General features: G+C 36.4%; 1 long non-coding RNA gene across 4 annotated transcripts in view; it reads left to right on the top strand.

Annotated features, from left to right (window-relative positions):
• The first annotated feature begins 325 nt into the window (after nt 1-325).
• Nucleotides 326-12278, top strand: part of LOC121090415 — a 37509-nt gene continuing 25556 nt past the window's right edge. For 2 of the 4 annotated variants that reach the window (XR_005828544.1, XR_005828542.1), the window contains exons 1-3: nt 326-926; nt 1975-6956; nt 8671-8763. This is a non-coding gene — a long non-coding RNA (uncharacterized LOC121090415). The remainder of the gene's footprint in view (nt 927-1974; nt 6957-8670; nt 8764-12278) is intronic. The other 2 variants (XR_005828543.1, XR_005828545.1) reach the window with 2 other exon arrangements.

Raw genomic sequence — 12278 nt, 5'->3', positions numbered from 1 at the left:
TAGTTCACTAAAAGCCAGTTCTACCTAGCAGACTACATCTTTCACTGAGGAGAGAAAAACAAGGCACAAGAGCTGTATCTTAACAAATATATGTGTTTTGTTGTCACAGCACTCTCCAAACTCACCAGCTGCAACAAGGTCTTTTACCATCCCATACCAGCATGCCCTTCACACCAGCCCCTCTGCTGCTTTCTCCTCGTCTCACCTCATCCATGGCACACGGTCTCTCTCTTCCTTCTACTTCTTCCTCCTCTCTCTTCCTCGGCTGCCCAACCCCTTACCAGAACCAGCCACAGCTGCACCTTATCTACACCAGCCAACCCGCCGCCCCTGAAGCCAGCCCACAGCTGTATGTTATCAGTGTTAATTAACCCAGCTTCATGCCTCTACATTTCTTCAGGTCAAAACAAATGCAAAACCTGTACATACACAGCAGGAGAGTAAGGTAGGCAAACAACACAAACTATCATTCAGGCTGCCATTTCAATGAAAAAGATTTAGTCTTCAAAATCAGTGGTTGGAAATGAGTGCAATGAAATCAGAAAGCCCAAAAGGTTAAATAGGCATATGAGTGAACGAGGAAGGAAGGAAGGATAGTAGTTGGTAATAAAGGTAGGGTGAAGAAAGTGGTTAAGACACTAGCCTCATTTGAATCTCTTCTACAAGAAAAAGCTGTGATCGGACAGGCTAGCAAGGTTTTCATGGGTGTCTACAGTCAGGAAGGTGAGGCCCTTGGGAATGGGCAGCAGAAGTGTCAGTCACCAGTGTTTTCTACACCTTGCTATACACGCTGTAACAATGTGGAAAGTATTTGCAGAAAATACTTATGGTAAATCACTAGAAAGCCTAAAGCTGATCACCATCATGGGAAAAGATAAGTACATACCACACAAACAGGTAGCACTGACAGCTAACCTCCTAGAAAAGTAAGTTAACTGGACCGTTAATTTTGTGGTATTTGTATCTGAAAAGTCAAATTGTCCATAGGGAGCAGAAGCAGAAGCCACAACAAAAGCACATTGCCTTCAAATATAAAGAAAGCAAGATGTTAAAATTTGTCAGAAGCAAGAAAAAATCTGAAAATCTATGACAAAACTGCTTTTTTATTTGGGAGAACAGCTCTGTTGCATCCGTTCCTGCCTACATGACCCTCATATGGGACAATAGTCATTATTGTGGCAAATGCTATGCTTTCCAAAGAATGCAATTTTAGTCATTGTGAACTTGCTGTGTGATATCGTAGAAGCATTTAGTTAGCTTCGTTTATGTGGGAACTTAAAATACTATTGATGTAGGTTTATTTCACTTATATAAGCATGGGTTGCATAGAATTACAGTTCTGTGTAAAGTGTAACACTGCTACGATTCTTTTTTAATCATTTTGCCAGTGCTGTTTTATTTTACCAGATTTTCTTGTCCATATGTTTTCTTTTGCAAGGACCACTATTCTTGACTACAGCAGCCCAGGTTAGCTTGACAAGCATTTTAGAACTGTGAATTAATCATAATCCAGGTCTGAAAAAGCTCTTCTTTTTTTTTTTCTTTTTTTCTTTCCCTTCAACATGTTTTCTGTGTTCCTCTTATTTTATTGTCTTTAGAAGAATCTTAAAATTACAGCTAAAGTACCAGTTTAGTGCTTCCGAAGTAACTAAAAAAATATTTTTTTTATATACAAAAGTGAGCTAAACCCAAAGTTAAATTTTAGGTAAAAAATGTATTAGTTCAATTTACAAAGAATTGCAGATGTGAGGGTAATGAATAGTGTGTGCTGCGTTAGGCTTTGTTCAGATGTAAGCAAGAACTCCTGCTTTAAAAACTTCAGATGTGTGTTCCAATATCACCAATCTCAATAGGTTCAATTTTTTTTAAAACCCAGTCTATGAGAATAGCATCATTCCACAGAACTACTGCTTATTCCTTAACATAATTGTGATCCTTAATAATGAACATGTTTTTCTTTGTTTCATGTTACAGAAATCTTAAACTGTAAAAGTAGTTGTATCTGGACTTTAAAGTTGCACTCTTGAACTCTGTGTGAAGCAACTTTGTTAGTTCTGCTGGAATACTGATGAGATCTACTCCTTCAACAACAGAATGCATTGAATTACTCGGACTAATTGTGAATCTACAATTATTATATGAACAAGCACATTGATGCAGGTGGTGGCTTTAACAAATGCTGAACAGAAGGCTTAGGTCTCCTGATAAGAAAATATGCAAAGCACTGTTTGTTTTTATTTCTTATGTGCCTCACAGCACCATATAGCTTTATTTTAGCTATTTATTACCAGGCAGGGATATAGGACAAGTCACTCCATAAAAAGCTTGTGTTGGAACTAGAGATTATAAGATAACTGAACAGGTATAGATTTAATAACTCCGCAAAATTTATTATGAGTGTATTACTCATGCCAAGTATGCCTGTGGGACAAATGAGTAGTTCAGATTGGGTGGGGATAACTGGCAGATAGTGTTAATTAGAAGCATATGGAAAAGTCCTTAAGTATCTGAATTTCCCCATTCCAGGAAGAACTATCCAATGATGTTTATAGAATTCACATATCTGCTTGCTAGTCAGTTTTGAGAAGCCACATTTAAGCATCTGTCTAATCTGCTTCCAGCCAAGAAAGCTTCTAGTGGTGTCCAAAATGTAACCCTGAAGAAAAATAGATTAGGAATAAGCAAAAATGTGGAACTTCTGGGGAAGCAGAATGTATTCAGGAGATGTCTGGGCACGTTGAAGGATAACTAGGAGAGATGCACCAAAGTAGCTAATCCTGTGCACTAAATTTGTATCTTACATTTCTTATTTTAAGATTTTCCTTGCACATGTTGCTTTTAAGAGAGTTACCTCGAGTAAACGACTCTTTGTTTTACTATTAAGGTTGTTAAATACCAAGACAGGTAAGAAATAACTGTAAAAAAAAATCTGGGTGTGAAAGCTGGTGCTGCCATGTCCCAGCTTTCTTATGGGTACAAACTAACAACCATCTGCAAAAGCTAAGGGGTCCAGTGGGGATTATAACAGACAGCAACTAAGAGACTAAAAATGTTTTAATATTTAATCTTATTAACAGGCAATTTATATTTATCTGTTCCTGTTCCAGCATTGCCCTTTGGCTTAAATTGTTCTCATTACCGTTACTCACTCTCCATTGCTCTTTCTGCTTTCTTAGACTTCTATCTCCTAAATAAATGGGCTCTCTTATGCTGTATGTAATGATGTACACTGTTACAAAAGAAGAAGAGTACTTAAAAATAATGACCTAATGTTTTAAACTTGTTAAGTGGTCATTAAACTTGTTCATCTGCTCAAATAGCAAATAAGTGTCAACAGAAGGGCAAGAAAATAATAATAAAAAAAACCAATTATCGAGTCCTTCAAAATCTTTGAAGAAGCACTGATCCATACTACACAGTTAAGGACTTGTGAAGAATCCAACTAAATTATCCTAATGATGAACAAGAAAACTCCAGGGTGTAATTATTTAAAACCAAATTGCCTTGGAAATCTCACATAATTTTTGAGAAAAACACTAGTATTACCACTCAGTTACTTAATTTCCATTATGAGAATGCATAAAGTGAGATAGAAACAAAGTGTGAGATCATTCAAGAATATTGGGTTATAATATTAAATACGGTGAACTAAATAAATCTCAGAAAATATGCATCTTAAAAGCTTTTAATCACTATGCATCACATCTAATATCAGCTACAAGCAGCAACCCAAACATGACAGTATTGTAGAAACTCACCAGGTAGGCACGTAACAGGGAAACTGGCTCTGTGAATAATTCCATATTATCAAATACTACCAACTGACTGCTATCCTGAGAACAGATTTGCGGCTATTACTGCTCGTAAAACAGGTTCTAAGGGGAGGCATTTTAAAAGCTTGTGCAGCTACAAATAACCATTCAAGCACTCATGTCAGGGTTCAAAGAGAAGTTGGTGAAAGACTTCTGAGATTCAGAAGTGTCTAGTGTTCACTATATTTTGTACTGTGAAAGAAGACTGCGATGGAGAAAACAGAGCATCAACACAAAGAATTCCCATTATTAGGCCAGGATTTATGCTCAGGCTCACAGTTCCAGTTCAGCAGTGAAAACTCACCCTTTGAGCTATCCAGGACACCTGCCTGGCCTGAGGCTTTATATAGGTAGCTACTATTTCTTAGATAGTATCTCCTGGCAATATTTTATATGTATATATAGTATATATATAAATTGGCTATAATATTAGTTCTGGCTTTGCCTGGTACAGATGGAAGGCAGGTAATGCCCAGGAAAACACTAACAGACTTTGCTTGTGTTTAACTTCATTCTATTATCAATACCATGGATCAGATAAGTGAATCAGTTGGCAGGAGAGTATGTGAACTGAGATCAGGTGACTATTTGTACTCTATGAGATATCCACAAGATATTTTGAGCCACTTTGTTTTAAGCTTTTGGAGAGCCAGTATTGAAATCAGGTTATGTATTAATACTGGCTTGTGCTACTGCAAAATAAATACCTTGATGAAATTTTGTCCTAGCTAATGTTGGGGAAAAAAATTAATAATCACAAGCTCTGAAGATTTGACCTAAATTATGTATTAGCAAAGCTTCTCATTCTGTAGCCAGTGAGCCTGAAATTCCTTTTCTCTTGTAGCTATACTAAATCGATAAAACCTATATAGGACATTAAACTAGAAAGAATTCAGAGTTTCCATATTTTGCATTTATCTGTCTCTCCTGCTCTAGCACTCATCATATTTGTGGAATAAATAAAATGCTATGGATTTGGTCTAAGGACCCATGTTAAAGGGTGCTAAAGGTATAGAAAAATCAAATCAGCCAAAAAGTATAGGTTTTATCAATAAATCTAATTATGGGTAACTATAGCAAATTGTCAGGTAATAGGTTCACTGCCAGAGTTGAAAATTGCTCCCTTTTATTGTTTTCTCCAGCAAGTGCATAGAGAAACTTAGAGATCCTCCTAAGAAGTTTTTCTGTTTGAAAGGAATTGTATGTGTGAAGGGGAATGTTTAGACTTCCGTGATATATACAGAATTGTGGAACTCCCAAAACAATGCTGGGATTTAAAAATGAGAGAAACTTTCAACATTTCAGTGGTCTAACTCCCTCATGTGTAGTTAAAAAGGTTGTCATTTGCATATTACTGGCTTTGCTGACTAGCGCTATGATAAAATTCCTTGTTTGCTCTGGTTTTGTGTTATTTAACTGAACTACTCTTTGTTTTTCTTACCTGTGTGTTGATTTTAATGCAGCAAGACAGCTCAATCAGGGATAAGTTGTTTCAACGTTTGCCAGTAAGGGAGTGGGCTAATATCTAAACTTGCTTCCCTTCACTGCTTTGGCCCAGTCATGTAGAGACTTGCTGGAAGATGATGTCTTTATTCACGTTTCTCTTGTACCATAAAATTAAGAGGATTGAATCAAAGATAAATTACTTCGTATAAATTCCCAAATTAATTAGAAGTTTTCAAGGAACATCTGATTTTATATTGTATTATGGAATAGAAATACAATGTGACAAGCTGAGCCTATGTAACTGTACAACACAAATTGCTTGCAGAATTGTCTCCTCTTGGTGTTCTGTTGTAGCAATTTGCATAACCCAGATCTCTCTAAGACAATGACAGCTCTAGAGTGTCCTTGTCTACATTTTGTTCATCTTAAGTGATTGTCCCTTTTAGGGTACCACCATTGCACCCTGAAGCATGCTTTGGATCTTACTATAACATAAACAACTAGCTAAATATTAGTTTAACCAGGCCTTCATTCTGCTTTATAATAGCTGCTACCCTAGAGTAACAAATAAATAAATGGGTAACATATGACTATGGGTTACCTATATGAAGATACATTAATATAATATCCATTAAGACATTTTATATTTATTTGCAAATTGCTTTGGGGGAAACTGGTGTTTATTTCTTCTCTCCTCATCTACAGAAACCTTGCAACAACAAAGTGATATATTCTATACCATACATGCATTTCAAGCCTGCACAGGAAGAACTTTAATTCAAGTGAAAATACCATTTTCATTTAAGTTTTATTTTATACAGGATTTCTTCTTATACTGCAGAAAAATACTGAGCCCAATACAGTAAATGAATTCAGCCTCAGTGAACACTACAGAGATGTTTGTTCAAACAGTACTAAGCATGATAACACACAATTTAGTGTCCTCCATACACATACAGTTCAGACTCCTTTTTTTCTTAAATCTCTTAGACTTATCACTTAATAAATAAAAATAGATTAACCCATCTGTTATTTGTTTTTTCTGAAAATGTTGGGGTCTATTATGAGAAAAAAATAGAACAACTTTAAGTAGATCAGCAATATCTGCTTTCAAGGTAATTAAGAAACTGAGCTTCAAAGAACCTAATTCCTAACACTTGGTATGGTCAATGGTGAGAAACCAGTTAGGTTCTGTTTTGAAGAAAACGTCACTTAAATGTACACATGTTTTAATAAATATTATTAAAGAAGATAATGCTGTAAAACCTGAAAAGATTTATCATAAATGTGAAGGAGAAACAAAACAATAAGCCTCTTAGTCAAATACATGGCTATTTTAATAGATTGAATTAATATATTGAATCATGACTCATTCTGAAATGAACTGATGCCTTTTAGTTACTAACTTCAGATGGACAAGGATGTCTCTGCTGTTGGGAATCTAGATAGTGTAGGTCATCTTCTATTCAATAAAGGTTTGGTAGGGGTGTGGAAAGGTGCATGAAGAAATTAAATGGAGAACAGAACAGGAAGAGAGAGAGAGAGAGATACGTGAAAAAACAGCCTGCAGAACAGAACAACACAGAGCCTCATGTCTGGCTGCTCTTTGTTTTTCTGTACCAGATACAAAGTACATTCCTATTGCAAGAATGCCCTTCTGGAATCCCTCTAGGCAAAAATCACCATCTGGCTTGAAAGGTAAGTATGGACAGAACTTCAGTTTAGTGAATAAAAAGTACCGGTTACAGCTATAAAAAGAATTATCTTAATCAAAAACATGAAAATGCTGTCTGTGTTACAGCTTTTGTGCATTTTAAATGGTACAAAAGTATGAATGAATAATAGCTTGTTATGTTTAAGTTCTCCAGTACTTCTGTGCTTCCATTAAATGCTGGTCCTGATACCATAACTGCTCCTTCTCAGTCTTCACCTGGGGGGAAGATGTTAAACATGTTCATGCATAGCTGTATAGGAAAGGCAAATAGTGCATTTTTGTTCACATAGCATATTTTATATTTAACAGGTATCTAATTTTAATACCTCACACCATCTGCTTTCTGATCAAAAAGTTTTGTCACAATTTCTTTGTTCTCTTGAATCTTAGTTGTTTGTAGCTTTTTTCTTTTTTGAATGCTGGAAACATTCAAACTGACAATTCAGTTAGGTTGTTCATTTTATTTCATTATTGCTTGAACAGGCATTACAGTAAGTAGATATAAACAAGCAGAAAAAGAAGTGTAAAATTATCCCCACTGTGTTTCAGACTTGAAAGGGACCCTTCCATAGCTGCAAGGATCATGACTGCAAAAAATGGACAGTGCAAAACTTAATTTAAAATTCTCATAGAACTGAGATTTGCAAAGAATTTAGGAGTCACTTATATGCAAGGCAGTGTGTTATAATGGTCATATGAGTCACAGCATTTCCCATTGGTAAAAGTCCAAGCAATCTTACAAGCATGTAAGTATTGTCACATCTGTCTATACATTTGCTCACATTCTCTGTGACTACACGACATAGCAAGGATCAGGCTGTAAAATCTGGTTGTACTGTGCTGCTAAGAAGTTTCCAGCTGAGTGTTAAAAAAGGTGCTGAGCTATTCACCAGGATGGCAACAGTAAATATCCTGTGTGAAATTCTGCTGCTGTCAGTGTAGATGATAAGACTCCTACTGACTTAGATGAGGCTAGATTTCATTTCTCCTACACTTCATTTTCAATTAGAGTCTGTACAGAGAGCTTTTAACGTGACTAACAATTAAGACCTTAAAGGGGCTTTGGAGACATTCAAAGTAGCTATTTCTGTTGGCCTCTTTAATGTTTTATAGGGCTATACTTCTTCATCATTATAAACTCTTCTGAATCTTTCCTGGGAAGGGTGGAAGAAAGGCAGAGGGGTTGGGGGAGATCGAGCAAGACACTAGGCTTAGGCTTGTTTACTTGCTTTTTTCTTTTAACTTCTCTTAAACTACTTGGGTGGTGGTGAGTCACAGTTCTGTATATAGATTCTTTGAAAAAGCTGCTTTATAAGAGATGAACTTCCTGCGGATTGTGAGTCTCGTGTAGGAAAATTCTATTTTCCTCTGGTATCCTGAGCATGTACAACATCAGTAATCATATAGCCCTTCTGAACCATTTGAGACTGTCTTTTTTTATTATCTAAGAATAGCGGTAACTTAAATTGGCATATTTTTCTTGAATTACTGTTTAGATGCTTAGTGTTATTCCCTGTTTTTCTCTGAAGAGCAGGACAGTCTGTGGTCTAACTCCAATCCATGTGTGTGGTCCTCAGGAAGCAGCAGCAGAAGAGGAGACTGCTGTTTTGTACTTGTTCACTTGGTCTTCCATGCACCTGCAAACTCCTCCTCCTCCCTTTCCTTTAAACGTATTTTTTCTTGTCCCTCTCCTGTCAGAAGGAACCTACACATGAGTTTCCCTGGGCACACAGAGAAGCTGATTAAATGGAAGGGAAGGTTGCCTTATCCAAGAGTGAAACCTTCTGCTAGGTAAGTGCAGGAGAACTATCATAAATGAGTGAGAAAAAGCTCATTTGTAGGTGACCTGAAACCTGTACAGGAAAGAGAGGTTAGATTTCTTGCTTCAGCATATAAATGACTTACAGTAACTTCAGTGGGTTTTATGTTAGTCCTTAGTCTGTATTCAGCTCATTTAATAGAACCAGAAAGGTCTCATAAACCCAACCACAACTAAATTCTAGAAAGATCTCTACAGTAACTGTGAGCATTCATTTCAAGAAGTGTATAACCAGCAAATTTGTTAAAGTTCATTTAATTTTCTGAACTCTCTCTACAATAATGCCCTGCGCCAAGTAAATAAAATAGTGATCTCCCAAATCAGGACATTCTTCAAACATTTCCCCTCTTGCCTTTCTTGTTAAATATTTCCCATGTACAAATGTCATGGTATAAGATTAAAAGCTTATTCTTCATCTAAATATCTAATCTGTATGGTTAGTTTATGAGGAGCAGGAGTTTTGTTTGTGGGTTGTGTTTTTTATTCCTGGAGCAAGAATCAGTAGGTTGTATTGTTGCTGTTCTCAAACTGGTTTTGCTGATAAATATTACATTATTCCTCCTCTTACATTATTCCTTCTCTCCTGCTTTTTGCGAACCTGTCAGAGATTAAACACATATACAGGAGATGGCAGAAGCAGCACACAAAATTTGGGTGGTGTGCTTGGCACTCTTTAAAACACTTGGTGGAGCAGATGAGAGTTTAAAGAGAGCACCTTAATTAGTATTAGTCAGAGACAGGTGCAGAAGAACTTGGAAAACTGGGAATAGAGGAAATCATTAGGAAACTTGGGCTAAATAAATGGAATTCTCTCAGGTGTGCAAATTTTCTCACGGGAGCCAAAGTCTGCATTGTAGTAACGCACAATGTTTTAATGTTAACTTGTAAAAACCCCTATATGTCATCTCTCTTTCCATATCTAATTGTGAAAACCTTTTTTTAGAGCTATGGGGCTTTGAACATAACAGAAACAGAAACATCTTGCTGCTTTTGAAGAAATCAAGCTGGCATTGCAGCTGTTCCCTTGAGACCACCTTAGTTTGATATTTTGCTCCCATGCTGCATAGTCCTGAAACTGAGACTCTTGCTTTCACTTAAAAATTGCACAGATCACCTCTGGGAATGCAGTGGTCATGTGGAAATTTGCCAGTATTGAACATTATAGGCATTGTTTCAAATAGCAATAGGGGTGTCACTCTAAAAACACTGACAGAACACCTCATAGCCGAGGGGACAGTTTGGGACAAATAAATCTGTGGTTTTTTTGACAGATAATGAACCAAAATCCATATGTAAACGAAGAAAGCATCTAAGGATATATAGCAGATGGTAAGAAGCTTGTACAAAGAGGGAAGGGGGAAGTTCAGGCAAAGTGTGTGGTGATGTTTTACGTTGGTAAGGGATGGCACTAAAGGATAATAAGGCCACAGTCAAACCTACTGTATTATGCAAAAAGGGTCCAGCGGAAGAAATTCATAGCAAGTTCACAGTTATAGACAAAAAATGGGGTATTAAGTGAACTTCTGAAGTCATTTACATATCTGCAGTTTTATTGCAAGTTAAAACATGAGTGTGTATGTAAAAAGGGCACATATTACCAACACTTTTACTTTAGAACTCCTCTAAGGCTTTCAGCCAGTGGGGTTCAACAGGGCCTGTGGGAAACTTATTTCTTGAATACCAGAGCAAGACAATTTTATTCAGAAACAACATTTACTTCCTCTTTTATTATTATTTTTATAGAAAGTCAGAAACTTCTCTGACTTTTCTATTACTTACCTGGTATTTGTGTTCCTGTTTCATAAGGAAACCAAATTGTCTGCTTATGGGTTTGGTGTGGGCTTCACTTCTTTGTCTTCAGTCAGTAAGTCAGTAACCTGTAAATACATTTTAACTGAAAAGTCCTAGTTTCTTTCAAGAATTCCACAAATGGCTCCTACAAAACTATCTCGGTGACTATATTATTATTTCACAGGACAGCAGGTCATCATTGTAATCGCCTTTGAAGCTCCTGTTGAATTCTGTTGATTCAGATTGGTTTCAGAGGCCATACTATTGTGCAAAATTTATTTTTCCTCTTCAAGTTCACTTTTTCCATGCAGACCTTCCAGAGAAGCACCTTTGCTTCTGATCTGAAACCTATGCTACCCTCCAACTTTCCAACTTCCTCTATTATATTCTCTTCAATTTTGTGTAGTTAGCTGCTTTTGAAGTAAAAGAAAAAAAGAAAAAAAAATAAAGGAAACTAATCTCTTGATAGATATAACTAGGAATTTTTTAGTGCATAGTTAAGGGAAAGAAATTACATGGTTTGACCGAAGAGATCTGTTTTGTGTTAATAGGCTTAAATTGGTGTGTTTGTTTTCTTCAATAGAAAACTGTTTAAAAGGGAATTATGGTATTCTTCCAAAATACTTATGAGACCGAAGTGCCTGGTTACCAAGTATTTTGACAGGATACTTTGTGAAGCTTAGGTAATTTTTATAAGGAACACAGAACTCCTACTCCTGTTTCAAACAGAAAACAAATTTAAAGGCAGTGAATGAAGTTTTGCCAGAAAAATAAAGTATTTTATATGTATTTGGGGTATACACATATGATTGTAAAATATGTATAAAATAAAATACAAGTATGCTGAAGGGGCCCGTTCATGCTTATTCGTGCAGCATGTTTCCCTCTCTATCCACCTTCTCAGTTATGGTAGAACAATTGATTAACACAAAGACTGTTGTGTTTTGGAATGTTTATTTTTGGCATTGAAAACATTAATACCCTCTTGACTGTTGCTGAAGTCGGTGGCTTTCTGTGATCATTGTGATTGTGTCAAAGCAGAAATAACTAGGATTACTCCTCTTATCTAATCTGACAGTCAACAGCTCTGTTTACTCCACCAGTCACAACAGCCCTTGGCCTTGCTCATAAATCTTTTGTTCTTGAGCACGTATCTGTTTTCCAGGCATTGTTTTTCAGCAGATATCTGCAAGGGCTCAATTGTCCCTGAAACTTTGTCTCTTCTCTGCTCTTCCTTCACATACCCATTCTTCCTCAGCTCTGTCCCTATTTTTAAAAGCACATGGAAACTGAAGGCATGTCAGGTGATAATTCTTTTGTATGACTACCTTACATCTACTGAAGGATAACACACATCTTTAAATTTTTGGGTTGCTTACACTGCTGTCTCAGTTTCCATCACAGCCTTTACTTCCTTGCATTACTTGTCACAATGCCCTTTCCTGTTTATTGCTGTTATCTGGCTCCTCCAGCTCCTGTGCTCATCAGACTGATTTCGAATGATGTTACTTATGAAATAACATTCTCTATTTGATTAAACACCGTGCAATCAAAACCACAAGCTTTGAATAAAATGAATGGTATAATGATTGACTTAAGTTTTCCAGTAGAAAGGTTTTAATAGGAAATAATTTTCATAAAGTGAATCACATAGACTAGTTCATGCTAAATAGCTAGTGCAAAAGCAGTGTCTGCA

Source organism: Falco naumanni, chromosome 6, assembly GCF_017639655.2.
Source record: "Falco naumanni isolate bFalNau1 chromosome 6, bFalNau1.pat, whole genome shotgun sequence".
Taxonomy (NCBI): Eukaryota; Metazoa; Chordata; class Aves; order Falconiformes; family Falconidae; genus Falco; species Falco naumanni.
Note: the sequence above shows the minus strand (reverse complement) of the source record. Positions and strands in the feature narration are given on the sequence as shown.